At 39.4% G+C, this 23,523-nt stretch overlaps 1 protein-coding gene and 1 pseudogene across 1 annotated transcript in view; both read left to right on the forward strand.

Moving 5' to 3' along the window:
* Positions 1-23,523, forward strand: part of Cdh20 (cadherin 20) — a 255,653-nt gene that overhangs the window by 12,365 nt on the left and 219,765 nt on the right. The window lies entirely within an intron of this gene.
* Positions 14,951-15,625, forward strand: LOC101995818 (annotated as a pseudogene).

Consider the following 23,523-nt stretch of genomic DNA (forward strand, 5'->3'; position numbering starts at 1 on the left):
GTAGAATAGATGGGTAAAAGAGTCTTACCATGTGCCACATAGAATAAGAATCTCTGTAGTGCCAACAGCTGCAAAGGAATTCATGAGCAAGATCTCATGTATTCTTGAGAAGAACTCCATGAAAGTTTGGCGAGATAGCTCGGTGGGTAAAGCTCTGAGAGGAATGGCCTTGCTTTAGGCCTCACAGAAAGTCAGAGGTATCTGTGAGCATCTGCAGTCCCAGACAGAACAGTGGTGGGCAGATTTGATGCAGAGACGGGGAAGTCCTCACAGATTTTTAGATCAAAGCACATGACATAGTTGGTGGAAAGACACAGAAGACCCATTTTCAAACAAGGGAGAGAGCATCAGGTTGTTGCCTGCCCCCACCTATGTGCCATGGCATATATGCATCTGCACCTGTACAAACATGAATGTAAGTCATGACACACATATGATCAAACAGAACACTGTGAACTAGAAGCAAGTCCCATCCCATCTTGTACCTAAGGGGAGTGAGTCACCGGGGATGTCAGTGGCTCTCCCAGGAGCTCACAGCCAGGGACTCTAGCCTTCCTACTTGAACCCAATTCTGCCCCAAACTACAAAGTCTCTTGTCAGCTACTACAGTATCCCACCTCATCTGTTCATCAGGGATGCACAATTTTATTTGAAATCTTGGCAATTTCCAGAGTTTGAGACATATGGCTACTTATGCAAATACTCAAAACATCTTCCAAAGCCTAAAATACATCATTTCAAAAATTATTTGCTATTTTCTATTACAAATGATGTTGCTCCATTCAAACAGTTCAAACTGTCTGAAATTGATGTTAAGTAAATGAACAAAACAAATTTTTTAGTGCTTATTGAAATGTCTGTAAAGGAAAGACTGACAACAGCATGTTGATGCAATTCTGGAATTCAGGGAACAGGAGCTCAGGCCTCCAGGCTGAAAGGCACATGAAACCCGTTCCACAGCTCTCATCCTACAACCCCAGGAAGACCTGGCAGTAAACTCTCTGTTGTTGCTTACTATTTCGTTATACATTGTTCTCTCTTCTGATTGTGACTGCCATATTGAGTTATCTTCTGTTTTATGATTATCTTACTACAAGTTTCAAAAACCAGACTGATTTTAAAAATGATTTTCTCACAGTTTGGGGAGATGGTGCAGTCGATAAAATGCTCACTGTGTGACGACGAAGACCTAAATTCAATCTGCCTGAACCTATATAAAAAAGCCAAAGAAATGGTTCTTGCCTGTAATCCCAGCACCTCAACTTTGACACAACCACTCTAGCCAATCAGTGAACTCCAGGTTCATGGAGTAACCCTATCTCCAAAAATGAGATGAAGAACAACTGTGGAAGACACTAACATGGAGTCCACCTGAACATACACCCACACCTGCACACAGAACATGTATATACAAATACAGAAACCCATACTGTGTTTTCTGGCTTTATTATTTCAGTACCAAAAAAAAAATTAAAATAAAATATCTGGGTGTCTCCCAAACAGTAGGGAGGAAGATCTAAGTTCAAAGCCAGCTTGGTCTACAGAGCTAGTTCCAGGACAACTAGCGCTACACAAAGAAACCCTGTCTCAAATAAAATAAATAAGTAAATAAAAATAAATAAATAATAAATAAATAATCCACCAATGTAAACGCTTTTAGTCATTCTCCCTGCATACCTAAGATCCAGCCACCTTGGAGCTAGGGTGGAGGTAAAGATAGTTTCTACTCTGTAGTTGGAACTTAGTGACATCTTCAGCACCACAGCTTCCTGAACATTATTCCAGGGGTAATCAGATCGGCATTTGCCTTCTAAAGCTACTGCTCCTCTGGTGCCTACAGGCATCTGAATGTTTATGGGATTTTGTAATTCTATGTTTCTCATTCTTACAAAGTATCTAGGCACTTGCAGTAAGGCCCTGGATTTATCATACAACTTAAAACCGAATCCTATTTAGCTCTTTGTGGAATTGTTTTGCTAAAAGTCATAAGGCTTCACTGTTTGGGAAGCTGCAGGGATGCCCATTTTTATATCTTCCAATGACCCGGGCCATCTGCAGTTAATGGGATGGCTTGGTGCTGGATGCTCAGAGCCTGCAGTAGCCCATCCCGACACGCCAGAAATCACTGCCTCGGTGTGCCTCTTACCTTTGCACTTGCTCATCAGGGTACCATTTCACCAAGTCAAGTGTGTCTTAAAGAACATTTTCTGAGCTTTGTGAAAAGGAATGGAGATTAGAAAGCTTATGTTTTATGCACAAATCTTCCCCTAGGTTTTTAGGTTATTTCATACCAGGAAACCTTTATAAAAAGATTGTTCTCAATGTGCTTCATGATAGTGGGTATTATCAATCAGAACTCAGACATCTCCATAATGGAAGCACAGGAAAGATCTCTTCAGCTATAAAGTTTGTGGAATGTGGCGTATGAGCCTAAAAGGCAAGCCTTGAGTCCTTCACTAACTCTCTGAATGGAGGGCTTGATTGCCTGTTTGGGGGATTTGGGCAGTATAAAATAGGATTAACATGAGAAGGAAACAAAGATGCTTCCCTCTCTAGATTCACTAAGCCTAAGACCAAAGAAGTCCCACCAGTGCGAAAAAATGTTCAGATGTTCACTATTGCTCAACTCATGTTCTGACTGTTCCATATTGTTTTGCTTTGGTGCAAGTTATAGCCATTACTATAGCCATCTCTAAACTCATTCCGAATTCTGCAACACGAAGAGGATCTTAAACAACGCCACACCAAGAATACCACTGAATACCCTAGATATACAAATACCTTAGGCTAAGCTTTTTGAATAACTAGAGCAAAACCAAAAGATACAGAGAAAAGAGAAAGAAGGACTGCTGTGCCGTAGCCTCTCTGTGTGAAGAGAAAGGAAGTGGACCGTTGCTGCAGGTTGTTTTTATTATAATAGGCACCCTTTAAAGTAGGGGTCTCTACCTTATTTTCTGCAGCCTCTCCTCACCATAGAGAACCCCAAAGGTAACTCTGAAATATCTCTCACATGCAGTGCTTGGTAAAAGGAGTATTTAAGCCAAATTGAAGGCATCAGAAATAAGTAACTATACTGAAAAGTCACAGCCATGTTCAACAATAAACAATTTATGGAAAGAACTCAGAAAAAAATATTGTTGTTTAAAAAAATTGAAAAGCATAGTTCTTGACAAGTGTTCTTTATTTATGAGTGTAAGTAGAGTTTTTATGGAACATGAAAATATTAAAATACAATGTAAATTTTACTCCTACATTTCTCTTTGATATCTGGCAAAAGAGGATATCTAGGTAGCTCTGAGGTTAATTACATAGTTTAATTCAGTAATCATTATCTTCATTAATTGAGAGAACAGAAGAGGTCAGAAAGATTATTTGAAATTATAAAAGATTCTAAAAGATTTATAGTTGATTAAGGAAGTGTTTTGGTGAATTGAATATAAGCCATCATGGGTTCCAGCAACTTAATTTTTCCTAGAGATAAATAAGTCTTATAATTCAGCTCCAGGTAGCCAAGTTTGAAGATTGTTTTTTGCAAAAAAAAATAAAATAAATTACTCATTCTTTAAGAAGTTTATATATGTACACAACATGTTTTGATCATAGCCACACCTCATTCCCCACTTCCTATTCCTCCTGTACAGCTCCCCCCACCAACAACTTTATGTCCTTTCTTATTTTCCTTATTTACTTTCAATCCACTAAGAATAGTGCTGCCCACATACATGTGAGTGTAGGGTTGTCTACTGGAGCATTGGCAGCTTCCAGGGGACAGACAGCTGGAGGAAACTGACTTTCTTCCCCTTCTCAGGCCTGGGTGCAAATACTTCCTTCTCTAGGGGTAGGGTCTTATGAACACCTCACCCAGTAAGGCAGGAAAGCTGGCAGGCTTGATGCTATGCAGGCATCCACAGCTGCTGGGTTTTTGTGAGGGCTCTGGCCCTGTCATGCCCAGAAGACAGCATTTTGCAGCAGGTTATAACAGCCCTCCCATGTTATGGCTTTCCCAGCCTCTCTCTTCCTTCCTCTGCTTTCTGCCTGAGGCTTGGGGAGAGGGATATGATAAAGAACTCACATTTCCGTTATTCTCAGAACTTTGATCAATCTTGGGTCTCTGTATTAAAATCTGTAACCAATGAGGGTAGGGGAAGGAAGCTTCTTTGAGATGGTGGATTGATTCATATGAAAATGGTCTTCATAGATTCATATATTTGAATACTCAGTAGCACCCAGGTGCTAGAACTGAGAAGGACTATGAGGTATGGCCGCATTGGGGGTATATCAATGGAGGTCAAATTAGAGATTTTGAAAGACTCCAGCCATTCAACTCCCCCCTCTCTTTCTCTCCTCTTTTTCTCTCTTTCTCTTTCTCTGCCTGTTGCTTATGGATCAAGATGTAAGTCATGCCTTCCAGCATACTGCCATGCTCCTTACCATGATGGCCATGAACTCTAAACCTATGAATCTGTAAGTCAAAATAAATACCTTTATATAAACTGCCTTGGTCATGGTGCTTTAACACAGGAATAGAAAGTAGCTAAGCTAGAGAGGTGACAGCCACACCAATCTATGGGCTTAAGGATAAGTATTTAGAAATATTCAATACTACTCAATTAGCAAAATACACGTTGCTTTTCCCTAGGGTTTATGGTCTCCTTAGCTAACAGTTCTTGACCAAGTTTACAATGGCAAACATGAGCTCTCTATTATAGAAAAGACGCTATATCTTTTCAGAAAGCTATTAGTTAACCCTCTTACTTCATGCCCCTATTGTCCCAATGGGCATATCATTGGTGTCTGCAGTCTTTGGAATTTACAGCTAAGTAAGACAGTTGATGACTTCCAACAGTCTACATAGTATCAATAGGTAGGAAGAATCTAAGTCAGTATCAGCTTGATCTCTCCATTCAACACGTCCCCTTCTCTATCATTCCAACTTCTCCCTGTCCTGAACAGGGTAGGTTCCATCAGAAGAATACTGGGCTTACCTTTTGTCAAGAGTTTCAGAAAACTCAGAGGTCTGTGCTTTATTGTTGACCCTGTATTTGATTCCCTTAGCAGTCCTGTGATTATTCAATGTATGGGTCTGAGATCTCAAAATAGGAGCTCTTGAATTGATTAACCAAAGAACTTTTTGCCCTAGCAGCAAATGCTGATGACACAGCCCAGGTCTGATTGTCTCCAAAGTGTTTACCACTATTAAAAACACAAAAACAAAACCAAAAAAAATCATCCTTTAAACATGTCTCTATTTCTAAAGCAAATTAGAGTATGAATTATTTCAAAAGGGATTTTATGCAAAGTGAATAGCTGTCAACAAAGCTGTAATTAAGAAGCAGAGCTGTCAATAAACTTGGGAGAATAATTATTGGAGCAAAACATTTTATCTTATCTTTCTTCTACCTTTGCCTTGCATGGCCTCCTCCAGAATCATCTAGAGTTCTTTCCACTTAAGTTAAAAGGAACAGCTTCCCATGCAGCTCCTCAGACGTGGAGAATTTCACAGGTATCACAAAACAAATTCACAGACGACACACTGCTTCCCTTCCAGATGAGTGCAGGGTTACAGTTCTCTTAGAACTTGCAATGCGTTTTTGGCCAAAGATTATTCACTATTCCCCCTCCAGGGATCAGTGAAGATTACAACAAAAAAAGTCATGCCATTGGTTAGTGATCTTAGAAATGGAGACATCTCCCAAGTGTCTAGAACATTCCTTGTTCCCCAGTGCTCAGACAGGAGATAAATCTGACTGAGACTTACTGGTTTCCCGGGCCATTCTCTCTTTCTGCCCCCTCCCACTCCCTGGAAAGCAAGAAGACAGCTTGTGGAGTTGGTTCTCTCGTTCCACCATGTGAGTTCTAGAGTCTAACTCAGGTTGTCAACTTGGCAGCAAGCCCCATTACCTACCAAGCCATCTCTTTGGCCCTGTGCTGATCTTTTTCAAGTGAGCTCTAGGAAGCAAACTCAGGTTGTCACACAATCATATTACCAACGGCCTCCAAGTTTAACACCACACCACTGTTCTTGTGCACTACAGCATCCCTCTTCTATCTCCCCACTTCCTTGCTGAGATGCTTTCCAATGAGGTTCTATTAGGGACCTGGGGTCTTTCATGGATGTGTCACAGTCACTATGAAGATGGGGTGAACCATGGCAGGATGTGTTCTCACCCAGAAGGAATTATAGATGGGTTACTGGAGGTTACAAATCAGAAACAAAGGGTACCACCATTACTAAGAGAGTGATGTGCCTTAGCAAAGCACCCAAACTCAGAAAATGAACCCAACGGAAAGGTGCTTTTTGTCCACCTGTCCACAACAGAATACAGCTTCCTCCTGAGGGCTTGTCTTCTTAGTGGTCACTTTCAAATTCAGGCTGTTTCTACCTTCTGGCTCCACCTCTCCTAGTAATGAGAAAACAAAAGTCTTTCCTGCCCTCAAAGTCATAGAGGAATGAAGACAAAAAGTACAGATGGTCTTTAGGAATGCTTTATAGTCAGTGCTGAGAAGGCTTTCATTGTCTAGACTCCTGCCATGTTGATGTAACCTTAGGACAAGAGAGGCTGGGAAGTATGCCCTTCCTGTGTGCCATGAACTAGGAGGTAGACAAATATCTTTCAGGTTCTGATTCAATTCTGATATTAATATAGCTCATCAATTAGCAATTTGCATCAATTGTCTTTGGTTCTAGTACTGGACATGAGAGAAGATAAAACACTAAATAATAAAATCCCAGGCTCTATCTTGTCCATGATCCAAAACAAACTTTCTTCAGAGATAAGAACCCTGCAAACATAACTTATTCTGTTTGTAGAGTCTCTAATATTCTCACCATTGACACCCTGATGAAAGACTGCAACAGCAAACTAGAGTAAGACCCAGTATATAAGGGGCAGAGGGCTACATGTTCTGCTGTATCCACTGGTAGAGGGCCGGCTCCTTCACTGTTCTCTGGACTCCTTCTCCTTAGCAAAGGAGGACCTCCACGCATATTCAATTGTCAATTTACATCAGTTATCTTTGTTTTGTGGCACTGGATATGAAAAGAGACAATACATTAAATAACATCTTCATCTCTGTTTAAAAACAAACAAAAAAAGAAATACAAACTAGTATAAAATGTAGAAAACACAAAGATACAGATCTCAAAATACAATAGAGAGGAGCACTGTCTATGGATCCAGAAAAACATGATAAGTACCACCGCTGCCAGAAGTCATCCCATTCTATGTGAATGTCTCTCTTCCCTCTGGGGATGAGGATGAGCTCTGGAGCAATGAGTAGGAGTTCAGGCCCCTGATGGTAGGGTCTTGTTGTCTGTAAACCCTGGCTCTGTTCTTATATTTCTAGACAGGTTTCTCCAAATCATTGAGAAAATTCAGGCCTTTGGGTTGTTTTTTTTTTTTTTTTTTTTTTTGTTGTTGTTGTTTTATTTGTTTGTTTTTTCAAGACAGGGTTTCTCTGTAGCTCTGGAGCCTGTACTAGAACTAAACTCTTGTAGACCAGGCTGGCCTTGAACTCAGAGAGTCCCACCTGCCTCTGCCTCCTAAGTGTTGGGATTAAAGGCATGTGCCACTAACACCTGGCTCAAATTCAAGCATTTTAAAAGCAAGATTAATAATGCTGACACCAAAGGGATGGAATTTGATTATCTACAGAAAGCCTTTTTTACCTTCCTCAATACATAGAACATGATAAATATTGGCACAAATGTTAATGGAAAATAGAATATTTGACTCTATACTACATCTACCTTTCCCAAAATATAACTGAAAAATTAAACTTTAAAAAAAAAATCTTTTGCACAAACATGGGGTAGAGAAAGCAGCACATTCAGAACAATCTTTTTGCCAGCAAGGTGACTCTGGACACGTGTCTTGAAGTCTTGCTTTAATACAGAGCTACCTCTCATGTTACAAGATTAATGACTAAGGACCATGTCATGGGATAACCTGTAGAAGTCTGTACCTGGGGAGACAGTTCATGTGGAGTCACAACTGTCCCTTATTGAAAATAATGTTTCAAACTATGAGAGCAAGAAAAGCCATCCTAGAGGACATATTTTGAGAGAATAATTGAAGGATTCTAGGAGACACTTAATACAATGGTGGCTTTGATCTTTGACCTTCACTGCTTCCCACCCTCCTTGGAGAATGGGTTTTTCATAAAAACTCCATTCAAATGATAATCACTATGCAAAAACTCAGTGTCTCTTCATTCAGGAACTTACAGTACACATCTTAATAAACCGTAATGAACTGAAGACATGAAGAACAGGATAAACAGGCCTCTCGTTCCAGCTGTCATGTCAGTTTGTGACAGCAACTGGTATTTCATTGTAAAAGATGCTAATTTCAATCTGAGCAGCACCGGTGTTGAGAGGAGCATAAAAGGAATTCTTGATTATCTATTTCAGTAACCGTGGCCCCTGGGGATATGCTCTGAAACTTCAGATCACATATGGCAAGAGTCCTGTGATAAAATATGCATCAATGGAACCTCGTGATTTATGAAAATAAAGAAAAGGAAAGTTTTACTTCTACTGTTTGTACCTTCTCCCTTTTTACTATTTCTGGACACTTTATAAGAGACATTTATTGTTCTGATTATTATGGAGTTCTATATCTGGACCACCAGCAAATTTCTCTAACCATTCTGTTGTGTTCCTAGGGGCTTATCCTGATACCATTTCAACAATAAGAATTTTTCTGATGGGAATTTAAGACTGAACAATCGCCTTAGATGCTGGAACTGTATTAGTTGCCTGCCAGTGTTAAGCAAGCACTAATTGTCATTTCAGCTTAAATATAATCATACCATAGTGGTTGTCGGGCTAAAGGAGGAGATTAAGTTCTCAGATAGATAGCTCACACCACATGAGCAGGGACAGAAAGCCAGGGGTGAGGTTAAGTTTGCCACTCTGACAAAGAAATGGCTTTTGCTAGCTTACAGTTACCTCCTTCCTGTCTCATGGGTATCCATCAGGGACTGTTGAGATAATCTTTCTTGTCTCCGATGGACAAGAAATAATGTCCGATGGAAATAATAGTAGGGTATAGTTTATGCAGAGTGGGGGGAGCATATTTAATATTCTTCCTTTGCAAAATAAAATTAACTATTCTCTTTCCATTTTGTCCAATAACTGGAATCTCAAAATATGAGACCAGCAAATTCTGGCACCATGTAACACGCAACATGGAAGTCTTCAGGAGACCAAAGGCTTTAACAGATTTATACATTTTCTCTTCCATCCCCAGAAAGTCTCTGTTTTAGGAAATTACTGACACTTTGGATCCAATCATGTTCTGCTCTGTTTACAGCTCTATTTCAGTCATTGGGTGACACACAGCTTACTCCCTAGCTTACTCCAATAGCTTATTCCTTAGCTTACTCCAATAGCTCTCCACATATATGAAGAAAGCCTTCCTGTTTTGCAGCTGCCTCCTTCCTGGTCACCTCCACCAAGGCCCATGATTCCTGGGGCACGTTCCCAGCCAGCCAGTCACTGCCCCTTCATTCATCTCTGTGGAGAAAGCACAGGTCTGGCAGCAGTTTCCAACTAAAAACCACCCAATTTGTCATGTAGAGAGCAATCAATGGTTTCGTTTGCTTGCTTAGATTTTTTTTTTTTTAAAGATTGTTTTCTCAGATATCTTGGTAGGTAATAGTTAAGTGAAACAGTGATAAAAAAAACAATCCTCAATTTTAATCGAAACCTTTTCCTCTGGCATTAGTGCTTGTGTTGGAGCTCCACAATGCTCAGCAGTATATATGAGTGTCTTTGGTTTTAGCACGCAGATTATCTTTGTCTTAATCTTGCAATTAGACATTTACAATGGGTACTTGTGTAAAAAGTGTAACTTATTCAAAAATTTCACTTCCTTTGTGTGTGTGTGCATGAATGTGATGTGTGTACATTTGTGTGTGCGTGTGTGTGTGTGTGTGTGTGTGTGTGTACATACAGGGGCCAGAAGTTAACATTGGGTGTCGTTTTCAATCAGTGTCAACCTTGTCTTTTGAGACAAGGTCCCCCACTGAACCAAGAGTTCACTGATTCAACCATGTTGGCTGCCATCAAGCTCTAGGGCCACACCTGTCTTTGGCTACCCGCAAGTGAAATTGTGATACCATGTCTGGATTTTCACATGCGTGCTGTATATCTGAACTCAAGTCCTTATGTGAACCATCTCCTCAACACCCCCAAAACTTTACTTCTATTTTATACTGGTATAAAATAGAAGTATATTATATTTTAAAATATTATATTTTATACTTATATTTTATACTTCTATAGTACCAGGAGCTATACTAAAATAAATGTATAGTATGAGAAATTATCTTCTCCTATAGCATATATATATTTATATTATATTTTATATATATATATATAAAGGGAATTAATTTACTAATCAATAACTAATGGAATAACTTATGCTATCACTCCCTTTGATCCCTATTTTAAATCCAGGCTAACAGCAATTCACAGGTAGTTAAAAATTCCAATCCATTCAATATTCTAAGCCTTTGGTTTTTATTAGAACTGTTCTTAAAGCAGGTGACCCACAAGCAATTTGGCTGACAGCTCTGACTAATGTCTTAACAATGTGTAGCAAAGGAAATAAGAGAGGGAAAATAAGGTGGAGGAAGATTTACAGTGGTGTGGACAGGCGAAATCTGGCAAGGAGGCAGAGCACATAACCATTCATTAACTTTCGTCACTCAAGCAAGCATCTACAAGTCACAAGGAGAAAATCGAAGATCTGAAGGCTGTGGACAAGGCCTAGAAATGTCGGCTCTAGATCAGGCAGACACCTAGAAATTTACCTGAATGCCTGCCAGACAGCAGCATTTTAACACCTAATGTCAGAAGGCTAACTGCACCGAAATGCTTGCAGAACACCCGATGGAAGGAGAGCTCCTGCCTTCCTGCCAGCAGTCCACCGGGTGTTTTCTCTGCTCCATATTCTCTCCTTCCTGGCTAACTACACACAGCAGCCAGAAGAGTCTCCAAGATAAAGCTAGATTATACTCACCTTTTGTCTGAAACCTATTAATGTCTTCTTATTGCAGTTAGAACACAAAGCAGAAAACTCTACCACAAAAAATAAACCCTGCATGACTGACCCTGACCACCATCACTTGTGGTAGCTGGAACTAAAACCCATTTATAACGGCTTACATATTATCAAACACAAATAAGCAAAAGATTTGAGTCTATCACCATTAAACAAGAGGTCTATTTTTTCTCCTTTATCAGAAAGTCTAGAGGCTGGCAGTGCGAGGCTGGTACAGCTCCAGCCATTAAGAAACCAAATGCTTTCTGTGAGCCTGTCCATGTGGCTTTTGTCCTTGTAGTTACAAAATGGCAGCTTTATGTCCAGCCACTGGGTAAATATTCCAGTTAGGACAAAGGCGAAAGGCAAGAAAGGGGCATATCACATGGACATATTTTTTTAGTCGTACGAATAACTGTTTTCCTAGAATGTGCATTGCACCCAGGAGTCTTTCATTGCCCAGAAAAACATCATCAGACCATTGTAACAAAATAAAATCAAGTCTTTGTTTTTGTCTTTGAGCCTTTTCTAAGCTCGATAATTCCCTCTTCATATAAACCCGGGCTTCTATGAGAGAGGCTGAATAGGAGAGAGAAATTATACGTTTCCTAGCCAACCCTTCCTTCCAACTCCAGCTCCGTTTTTCATGTTCACTCATTCTACCTTCTGGTTTTCAGACACAGTCCTCAGTCCTGCCTCTGCCCTTACTGCCTGTTGTTACCTCAAACTTGCCTTTTCCAAATCAGTCCCTAGCCCATACATGTGCTCCTTTGTTAGCTTCTCTGGACAGCCGCCATATCTGATATGTCTTGCTAACATGTTCACAGTTTGTGTTTGCTGTCTTGTGGTGCTGTGGGAAGCTTAGGGCCTTAGCCTGTAGGCAAGTACTTGACTGTTGAGCTGCAACCTCAGCCCCTCATCATTTAGTCTGTGTTGTTGTTATTACCTTTTAAAAAAAATGCCATTTTTGATATCTGACACATGTTGTTTGTGTTATGTGTTGGTGCTTCTTGTCTTAATCACCCCACTCCAGCCCCACTAGAACACAACCTTCCTCCAGGAGGCTTCCTGTCTTTCAGTATTACAGCCAGTGCCTTGCCGAGTACCCAGCCAGGTCAGGTTCATCCCCTCCTACCTAATAAACAGATCTGAGGGTTTTCTGGTCTATCCTGAGCTGTCAACTCTTTTCTCTACCACATTTCTACTTTGAAATGAATAAAAACACATTAGGGGTGCTGTTTAAGTTTTCCAGCAACACTTCATGTTTTCTTCAGTTCTTGTATTTCTCAACTGGCTTTTTTTTTAAGTATGATTTTTTTTTTATCACAAAATGTATTTCAGAAAAGATAGCTAAGGGGTTATGTATCCATTGGACCTTTAATCCTCTGTTTTGCATTGCTCCAAATATTTGTACCAACCTTATTTCCACATTTTCATAATGACCCCCTGTGTTCTAAAAACTATTATTCAGAACTTGTCCTATATTGTTTTAACTTTTAAAATCCAACTGCACATTTGGTGCTCCTCACAAACATTTTCAGAAGCTTCTTGAAATAAGTAGCTGTACTTGGTTTTCATGTTGTACAACAGACACATCTCCATATCTTTACCGTCTGTTTTTGTTCCTGACTCAGTGTTGTATTTTAGTAATTATTCAGACCAACACTTTGCATCATTCACAATAAAATCTGCAGAAATGATATAGGGACTCAATTTTTCCCATCCTAGAGAGTTAACATTTACTAAGTGCAAGTCTCCTAAAGACTTCCTGGTACAAACCTCCTTTTCTATTCACTTTTCTAAGGGCAAGGACAAAGAGCAAGGCAGTAAGAAATAAGGAGAGAAGGAAAATGTGCTGTCTTAGAAATCTTTTTTTATTTTCCTTCTTAGACCTAAATGAGAACATTTTCATGACCAAGTTTCTAAGAATTTATTTTTTCTTTCACTTCAACTTCACCAATTGAGTCTAGGAAGCATGGATTAGCTGAGTAAAATAGAGGTAGCAATACTGTCCAATAATGCATGTCCTTCTTAGGAAGCTGGGGGCTTGGTACAGTTCACAGAAAGGCAGAGAATTGCTCCATTCCTGGAGATTCTTTTTAAAGAGCAGAGAGCATTTGGACATATTGAGAGTAGAGTTAACAATTTATGGGGTAAACGGGTGTTTCTTAGAGGTGACCCAAAATTGGTGTTGCTAACCTGGGTTTAGGAACGGGTGATTAGAAGTTACCTATCACTTCTCTATTCTTCTGGCAGCTCCTCCTCCAAGGAAAATTCTGGGCCCATGTGCTTTTGCCCTCTGTTTAATGTAACCTTGAATACTGTCACTGTGTAGAATAACACGGACATCCCCTAGTAAAAAAACACCTTTCTGTAGTATGATTAGCCATCTATTGGGTATATTCCCAAGAGTGATATTGCTGGATCCTGAGGTAAGTTGACTCCCAATTTTCTGAGAAACTGCCACACTGATTCCCAAATTGGTTGCACAAGTTTGCATTCCCATCAGCAATGGAGGAGTGTTCCCCTTACTCCACAACCTCTCAAGCATAAGCTATCATTGTTGTTTTTGATTTTAGCCATTCTGACAGGTGTAAGATGGTATCTCAGAGTTGTTTTGATTTGCATTTCCCTGATAGCTAAGGAAGTTGAACATGTCCTTTAGTATCTTTTGGCCATTTGAAATTCTTCTGTTGAGAATTCTCTGTTCAGTTCATTACCCCGTTTTTTAAATTGGGTTATTTAGAATTTTGATGTCTAGTTTCTTGAGTTCTTTATATATTTTGGAGATCAGACCTTTGTCTGGTATAGGGTTTGTGAAGATCTTCTCCCATTCAGTAGGTTGCCTTTTGTCTTAATAATTGTGTCCTTTGCTTTACAGAAGCTTCTCAGTTTCAGGAGGTCCCATTTATTCAATGTTGTCCTTAATGTCTGTGCAGCTGGGATTATACATAGGAAGTGGTCTCCTGTGCCCATGTATTGCAGACTACTTCCCATTTTCTCTTCTATCAGGTTCAGTGTGTTCAGATTTATATTGAGGTCTTTAATCCATTTGGACTTGAGTTTTGTGCATGGTGATAGATATAGATCTATTTTCATTCATCTACAGGTTGACATCCAGTTATGCCAGCACCATTTGTTAAATATGCTTTCTTTCTTCTATTGTGTAATTTTAGCTTCTCTGTCAAAAATCAGGTGTTCATAGGTGTGTGATTTTTATCAGGGTCTTCAATTCGATGGAATGTTTGTTCACTAAATATTAAAGGAAGGAATATAGCGCAAAAGAAATAATCTTGCCCAAGAAATGGCCAGTTTCACGAGTAGTGCATAAGCCCCAACCTAAAGTGCATTAGAAGGGAAAGCAGAGGAGGTACTGTAGAGTAGGATTAAGGTTAGCAGAGCAGGGAGCCTGTGCCAAGCCCTGGAGACTGATGGTCCATCTCCGGACAAGAAATCCACAGCACAAAGAAAACCAACAAGAAAATTCCTGGTGCCAATGAGTATCTGTAGACACCTTTATATCTTGTGAGATAACTCAGACACAAAGAAATCATGTCGTCTCTTGTGTGTGGATTCTGGATTTCAATTTTTGCATTTGGAAGTGTGGATATAAGACAAACTAGAAAGGCGACATGAGAAGAAGAGAAGAGTAGAATGGAGAAAAGAGGGGACTCAAATGCCTGTATCGTGAAGGTGGAAAAGGACTGACTTGAGAGGGGAAGGTGGGATCTGGGATGTACTAAGAAAGATAGGGGCCCTGGGAGTGTCAGAAAAAAAAATAGACAGGTGAAAAGTTCAAATCAAAACCGTTAATGAGCTTTTCCCCTGCCGCTGCTGAGTTTCGCGGAGGCAGAGCCACTGGTGCGGTCAAGATTCGGCCTCACCCATAATCCACTGCCATGGCCTAGGAAGGCATTGCTGCTGGCGGTGTAATGGACGTCAAAAGTGCTCTTCAAGAGGTGCTGAAGACCGCCCTCAACCACGATGTCTTCACACGTGGCATCCGCGAAGCTGCCAAAGCCTTAGACAAGTGTCAAGCCCATCTCTGTGTGCTTGCATCCAACTACGATGAGCCTATGTATGTCAAGTTGGTGGAGGCCCTTTGTGCTGAGCACCAAATCAGCCTGATTAAGGTTGATGACAGCAAGAAATTCGGTGAACGGTAGGTCTCTGTAAGATTGATCGAGAGGGAAAGCCACAGAAAGTAGTTGGTTGCAGTTGTGTAGCGGTTAAGGACTATGGCAAAGAATCTCAGGCCAAGGATGTCATCAAAGAGTACTTCAAGTGCAAGAAATGAATAAATAAAAATTTCGGCTCAAAAAATAAACGTTAATGAGAGTAAGCTAATATAAATAAGAAAAAAGAAATTAATCCTTAAGGACAAGTTAACAATCCAGGGAAACAGAGCCAGGCACAGCCAGGCAAAGGAGTGAGTAACCAAGGGTGGTGAACAAAATTTTCTATAATTGCTTCCCAGTACATGCAGGCTTTACAAACTTACCTCTTCTTCTTGCTGTTAGGTGTAATGTATAGAAATCATATTCTGTTTGTACACTAGCAGTTAGCAATGTTGAAAGCACCATGATTCTTGCCTCTTTATTGCCCACAAATGTGGGGTGAAGTCTCGGTTTGATCCCCCTTCCTAAGGAGGTGACTGTCTTGGAGCTCCCACGCAAGCCTGTGGCCATTCCCGCACTGAGAGCACAAGAATGTGAGCGGGGAATGCAAAGAACAAATCCCATCAGCTTTCCCCATGGCTTGTCCTGGCTGTAGGGTGTGCGAGGTGGAACCAGAGTGAAGGGAAGACAGTGAGCCCATGAGCGCCAGGACATGGTCTCCCCATCTAACAGGGCATAATGGAGACTCACCTTTAACAAAGGAAAGAGTGACTTTCTCAAAAACTGATAGTACTTTGTTTTTGGATCATTGCTTGTTCCATTTACTTGATTTTTAGCTATGAATTATCACCTAAGTCAAACAGCCTCTAGTAATGTGTGTGTGTACATATAGTAAGATGATATAGATGATAGATAGACAATATAGATACAAATATATATGAAAGGAGTTACCATTTCCAAGAGATAAGAAATCTTAGTTTTGACAAAACACGAGTCCTAGCTAGGAGTAGTGGTACATGCCTGTGATATCAGCCCTTGGGTGTTGGGGGCAGAAGAATCAGGAATTCCAAGTTACTCTTAGCTACATGGTAAGTTCAAGGGTATCCTGGAGTACATAAAACTCTACCTGACACTGTCCCAGGCCCAGCCTTGTTGCACCCACTGTCCCCTGGCTGGGACCCCCTAGCCCAACAGTGACAGATTTTGGAGAGATGAGGATTCTATTCATTTGTTGATCCACTAAGATCTGGGGAGCCCGCATCTCAATCCTGGCTACTTCCCCTAGAGAAAGCAAACCCTCTTTTCTCAGCCTTGCTCTCAGCAACAGAAGAAAGGGCTTCTTCGTGGTCCCTCACCTACCTCCAGGTAGGGGTGGGTGCCCAGTGGGCTCCCTACCCGTGGCCAGCTCCCTGCTGAGGAACATGCTGTTTGTATTGTTTTAGGAGACCAGGCTGTTTTGTGAATAAAATTGAATGCATGTTTGTGTCCTGAAAAAAAAAAAAAAAAACTCTACCTGAAAAAACATTAAAATTTCATCTAGTTTGCGACTTATATTTTAGAGGAGACAAATAAATAGCATATATTTAAATCAAATACTAATGCAGTGATACACAGCTCGGACATGACAAAGGAGGAATGGGAGTATATGAGTAAGAGGGAAAATAGCAGGCATGGGCAAGGCAGTCATACTGAGAGTAGTTTTTTTGCTGGATTGCATAAGTGATTTTATATTTAAAATACATATGCATCTATAGTTTATTAACAAACTGGTTTAATGGGAGTGTTTGTACTCTATCTTAACAGATAAAGAAAAACTAACATATTTAAAGCCACCATAGAGCAATGTGAGACTACGCCAAGCAATGTTGGCAGTAACATAAGCAAAACTTGCTAGGGAGGAGTTTCGCAAATATTCTAAGTGCAAACTCCTATGCGAAGTGGAGACTTTTAATAAGAATGAAGGTTTGTTTTATTGTGGAATTTTGTAATAAAAATAAAGGTTTGTTTTATTGTGGAATTCTATCTCCCATCGAATCATCATGTAGCAAGTATAGTGTAATATTATCTTTTCCGTGGTATCCAATTTATAGTGACAGAAAGAAAATATCTTCCACATAAGAGGTAAAACTTTAGGGCTAAAGAGATAGCTTAGCGGGTAAATGCTCTTGCCACCAAGCCTGATGACTTGAGTCTGATCCTCAGGATCCACATAGTAGAAGGAAAAACAGATTCCCACAAGTTTTCTGACCTCTACACACATAGTATGCATGCGATGGGCACGTATGTGAGCACACACACACAGAGAGAGAGAGAGAGAGAGAGAGAGAGAGAGAGAGAGAGAGAGAGAGAGAGAGAGAAATGTATGTAATTTTTAACGTTTTAAAAAATATGAATAAGAAACAACAGGGATTATAAATGAGAGCATTCCTGAATGCACTGGGAGTTATCAATTAATAAACAAACAGAAGGCACACTGTGAATGAAGCGAGCTAGTTTTGCTGTTTTTACCTGGGAGCTTGTCATACTTGACCGTTCTTGAGACTTGAGGTAATCCTATTTTCTGGACTTGTGCTGTGTGAAAAAAAAACAAAATAATGATTTACTGCAGATTTATGAAGAAGGCCTATAAAATTTATTTTTTCTTACTTAAAGCAAGAATCGAAGAATCCATTCTACTAGAAAGTGGTAACAGCACTTTATTAAAGTTGGTGGTGGGTTATGGAGGGAAAAAGCAGCCTTATATGGTGTATAACTTCATGACCTAGATGAAATAAGATGGAAGTTCTTCCCCTGGGTGACTTTCTAAATATTGTATTTAAAACTAAAGAAGAAGAAAGGGCAGGGGGAGAAAAGGATTTGTTAGTGCAGAACAGCTTCCAGCAATGTCGATGTTCGCAGACAGTGAGATCACGGAGCCCCTCAGCACACTAAGACCCACAAGACGATCATCTCCACAAGTGCTGCACATTAATTAAACTTCCAGAAGTTATAAATCATACTTAATTATCAGGGGAAACACGGCAGGGCTGCCTCTACAGGACTGTTTGTAGAATGGCTGTCTAAATACCTAAGCTGAGGTTCAAGTTTTACAGGATCCAGAATCTGCAGCTATTTTTTCTTATTTTAATATCCCTAGAAGACACATTCCTAGAAAAGCCTGTGTTGCTGCAATATTATAGATTCATGTTAGCAACAGGGTCTAGAAATCATTCTTTTCCTCAACTGTCTGTGTCCCAGAGAACAGCTGCCCAGAATGCTTCGAGGGACACGCAGCAGGCCTCTTGTTACTGGCCAGAGTATCTTCAAAAGGTTCTCTCCAGGAGGAAGCTGGGCATTATTAGGAATATCCATTATTGAGCTAGGATGCTATTGGGTACCACTAAGGGCTGGAACATCTTCCCTCTGTATTTCACGGTTCCAGATTTTGTGGGCTTGAAATTCTTATTTCCTGTTTTTTAGTTTTAGCTATTTCTAATCTCCTGGGGAAACTGGAAAGTCCTGGCCTTCACCTCCCATACTTCAGCATATTAATGGGCTTGGGGGGGTGTTTGGTGAATAAAAATAGGAATTTTAATGAAGTATATTTTTGAATTCACTTCCAACAATGCAGAGAACTTTCTCATCACTTTTAAAGCTTAAGTCTTTTTTGTTTGTCAATTATGTACCTGAGAGATGAGATGTCTCCCCAGACAGTTGGTAGCTCCTATGTCCCAACCATAAGAATGCCTGCTGTCCGGAAAGTTTGCTAAATCCCTGGAGATGAGTACCCTTTGCAGTTAAAAGGTTCTGAAGTTCTTCATTCAACAGACTTCAAGCCACTGAAGGCACAAGAGTCGTGTTTCAGTACGACTATACATTGGGATCGCAAACCTCCTCTATATTGGCAAAATAGACTTGACCTTTAAGGATGCATGTGCTAAATGATTCTGAAGTATTTTAAACTTCATAGGTAAATGTTTCAGTAGGAATACTGAAAATTTTGTTGTTTCTTACCTTTTTTGAAAGCAATACTTAAAGCATTGCACCTCAGCCTCTGTGGCTTTTACACCCATTACCTAATTGGATCCTTATAATGACTGCTGGTGAATGCATGCTACTCTGAGGTCTTTAACAATTATCTGTAATATTAAACTCTCAAATCTCATTTGCTTCCAAAACTAGCCTTCAGAATTCTCTTATCCTACATATGATTCATTTCTTGTGTAAATGTCAGGGGCCAGAGAAAAACAAACTCACATCCTGCCATTCGGCATAAAGCAAGGACTCTAGTCCAGCATCATTAGTGTGGACAGTATTTGCGGAAAGTACTACAAATACGGAGGGGCTTTCAAAGTTAGACAGAATGGGTTTTTGCTTTAGACAGCCCGCCTTTGATCATTTTAACCTTACCCAGACTTTATCAAATTACATCACTAATACAGTAAAGGAAATTTAAATCTAGGACTGTTCTACAGAACTGATATTATTCCCTAAGATATGCACAGGGCAACTGGACATTCCCATAAATGCTTCTGTTTTTTCACATTTTTCCATTTTTAAGGAATAGCAACTAAAATAAGTTTCAAACATGGTGGGATTCGAATTTCTTATTAATGTGAAACTAATCTGTAATGAGTAGCCACCATCTGAGATTTCAGGCATGTCTTATTTACAACTGAAACTCATTCATTATACAAATTAGCCAATAAAAAAATTCTACTTGAAGACGAGCAGAGATGGTAAGAAGCAGTCTTTCCCAGCATGGCTGTGTTCTTACAGGACGATAATCTATTAAGTATTATTTTATGCAATGCTGTAGCATTGAGATGAGGCTCATGGAAAGAAAAAGTGAATACATTAGGACTCAGACAGGTAAAATCAGTCTCTAATTCTTACTAAACTAATGGCCATCTCTGCTGGGACTCAAGAATTACTCAGGCTGCAGAATCATTTCAGAGAAGAAGGCAGCCCAGGAAAATGGACCCATTGTATGCTTTCACATAAAGGACTTCATTGGTATTTTGGGAAAAGTGGACATTTTTCAAACATTTCCTCTTCTGTAGAGCGAGGGAACATCCTAAAAGAGACTTAGCTTCTTAAGAAAGTCAGAAGAGAGGAAGCTCACCAAGAGCCTTTAAACCTGTTTTACATGCTCTCTACAATAGAGACAGAGGAACCCAGAGAGAGCCTGAAAGCTTTGAAGCAGAGAGAGATAAAACCAGAACAAAAAGAAGTCAAGAAGGATCTTAAGGAAATGTGGTTTCCTAGTAAAGAAATTAAACTCACTGGTCACAGCATTTCCTAGGGCTGGTGCCACGTGCCACCCATGCTCCTTCACATCTGGAAACAAAATAAACTTGTCAACTTACAGATGTGCAACTTCAAAGTCAAAAGTGGGTCTAACTAACCTAAGACATCTATGAGAGGCCCTCTTCTTCTTCTGATGTTTCTGCAATCTTTAAGCTAAAGGTACAGGCATCCCCCGGTTTACGGTCCCTTCTACTTATTGAAAGTCAGCCATGGCCAGTCAAGATGACTTCCTCTACTGCTGTCTGCCTTCTTCATTTGAAGACCAATAGAATTTAAAAAGTGCCAGAGGCTGATGTTAAAAAATCCAGCTATGTTTCTTCCCCCAGATGTTGACAGTGCTGAATTGCTTTGGTGACTCTCAGGGAAGGGTCTGCTTCAAAATATATGTGTATTAATTTTCTTGAAGGTAAGTGATACAATAAAAATAGTTCCCAGTGCCGTGGAAAGTTTGTTTACATTGAATCCAAGAGAAACAGCACTATTTGTTATGTAGAAACAAGGTCAGAGAATGGTGCACACTTCAAATGTTGGTGGGAGGCAGGGATGGAGAAGGCTCAGCAAAGCTGGCTGCTTTATCCATGACCAAACCATCTCTTACTACCAAACTGGAAAATGAACTCAGGTTTCTCTGACTGTCCCAAGCTGCTTCCCCAGCTCAGAAGAACCTGAACCCTACAGATTTCTAACCCTTTAATTGATTACACATCTGGAAGTTTATAAACTTGTATACTACTAAGCACATTTTAGTCTGAAAATGCTTGTCTTCTTTGGATTTACCTGGCTTTTCAAATTGCTAAGAAGAGACTGATGCTCAACCCTGAAGTGGACATGTATTACTGCCTCTCCAAAAAACCATCAAGTGTAGCATGAATAATAAAAATCCAGACACAGACTTTGGGGTTCAAGCTGAAGATCAGAAAAGAGGTCAGCCATTGACTTTTACCTATACCTCAGAATAAAATGAGCTATTCTGCCTCCAGAATCCTCAGACTGAGACTGAGCTGAGACCTGTCTCCTCCCATTTTATATTCCTCTCTAGTGCTGGGATTAAAGGCATGCACCCACCGCCTGGCCTCTATGGCTAAGTAGTGTGACTGCTTTGTGTTCTGATCTTCAGGAAATCTTTATTTATTAAAACACAAATAATAAACCACTGTATTTCCCCTTTTGTCTAAAATTAAAATGAAGGCTATAACTAATATAAAAAAGTATATACAATAAGTTCAATAACTCAATACAATATATATATAAGAAATAAATATATCAGCAATGCCAAGTCCATTTGCATTTAAAAATTCAGAGAAAATACTCCATATCTATCCTATCTTGATGAGTCCAAAAAGTTGTACCTAATTCACTTTCTATTCTAATTTACATTATCAAATTATCTTTTAATGTCTCTGAACTTTTTACACTTTATACTTCTATAGTGAGTTTCTTTCCTGAGTCAGGTAAACAAGGAAAGCAATAACTATAACTATCCAGTCTTCAACTCCCTCAGAGGTCAAAGAAGGAAATAATATTAACTGATTAAGCAGGAAGTGCAAGCAAATCACTTTAAAAAAATAAGTGAGAAATGACGGAAACAATTGGTTGCCTGGACAGTCACCCAGTGTTCCTCTACATTGTTGGAACATCCATCTTCACCCTGAAGGCCTAGAATATTCAGTAGACTTTCCTATGGAACAGGATATTTTAAGGACTATCCTGCCTTGTCTTGACAAGGTTTAGTAGTCACTCTCTTTTGTGTCCTGCTTGTCCAGTTAGGACAGCATACTGTCAGTAGTCGAGACAAGGGCATTTTCTTGCCCAGTGACTTACTTTTGCCATGAGGAAAGTAAACTCTATGTGGAGTTTGTTTGATGCCCATTATCTTCTCTGAAGCTGATTGGTGCTGCTAGGAGCAGACATGTCTCATTGTCATAAAAAAAAGTCATTAAAAGATCTAAAATGCCATATTTTGTAGATCTTTGAAGTGTTTGAAAATGACCTATATAAAATATATCTCTGTTTGACCTTGGAAACATATCTTATGTGATTATAAGTTTAATTGTAATAGGTGACAAATTAGTAACCTGAATTTTCTTATTATCCTAAATAAGTCAGTAATAGTAACTTAAAAACTAGAAAACCTCATTATATTGTTAAATGAGCTGTATGGGTACAATACCATGAACAAGATTAGAAACATATGTACAGTATGTTTTAACAAAATTAATCATTAATTTGTATTAATATACAAAATTTGAATATAATATACAAAGGTCCAGTCCAATGTAAAATATTTAAAACAAGTAGCTGTTTTTTAAAAGTATATTCAATAATTCAACTTTTTATCTTATCATATCTATATCCCCATTTTTTCTTTTCAAAACAAAAACCCTAAATTTAATCTCATTTTTAATATTTTTACCTAACCATTCCCAATAACAACTTGCCATCAATCCTACTAAACAATGACAAATATCCTTATAGTATTTGAAAGACCAAAACCACCCACCCCAATCCTGGGGATATGGGTATTATACTCTTATATTTACTCCCTGCTTTCTGGGGCGATGGCATCTTTAGGGGATCCTGAAAAGAAAAAAATCGGTTAATTGTCAAGTCCTGAAAGAGGTAGCTTTATTGTTTGTTGTTCAGTCTCTGGGTAATGGGAAAGTGAAGGGATTGCCTCAAATCCTGACTAGAGTAGTCTGTGGAGTTGAATCTTCTCAGCTAGTCACATATAAACTGTTCTGTGAAGTTTGTCTTCCAAAAGCCAATAGTTAGGTGGTTTTTTTAAGCTTAATGGCATTGTCATAGTCCTCAAGGAAGAATAGTTGCAGGGCTCCATCATCCAGCAACTTCAAAGGTCACTTTTAGGTGTGCTCAGTGGTTCACTGCAGGAAACTGATAGAGACTCAAACCTGATAACATATACAGGAAGGTAGATGAAGCCTTTTTCTAGAATTAGTACTCTATATAACCTTGAGAAAAACTTTATTATATATATATAATTACATGTAATATATATAAATATAAATTATAAATATACTATAAATGTTATACCTTAAGAAAAACTA

Source organism: Microtus ochrogaster, chromosome 6 (genome assembly GCF_000317375.1).
Source record: "Microtus ochrogaster isolate Prairie Vole_2 chromosome 6, MicOch1.0, whole genome shotgun sequence".
Taxonomy (NCBI): Eukaryota; Metazoa; Chordata; class Mammalia; order Rodentia; family Cricetidae; genus Microtus; species Microtus ochrogaster.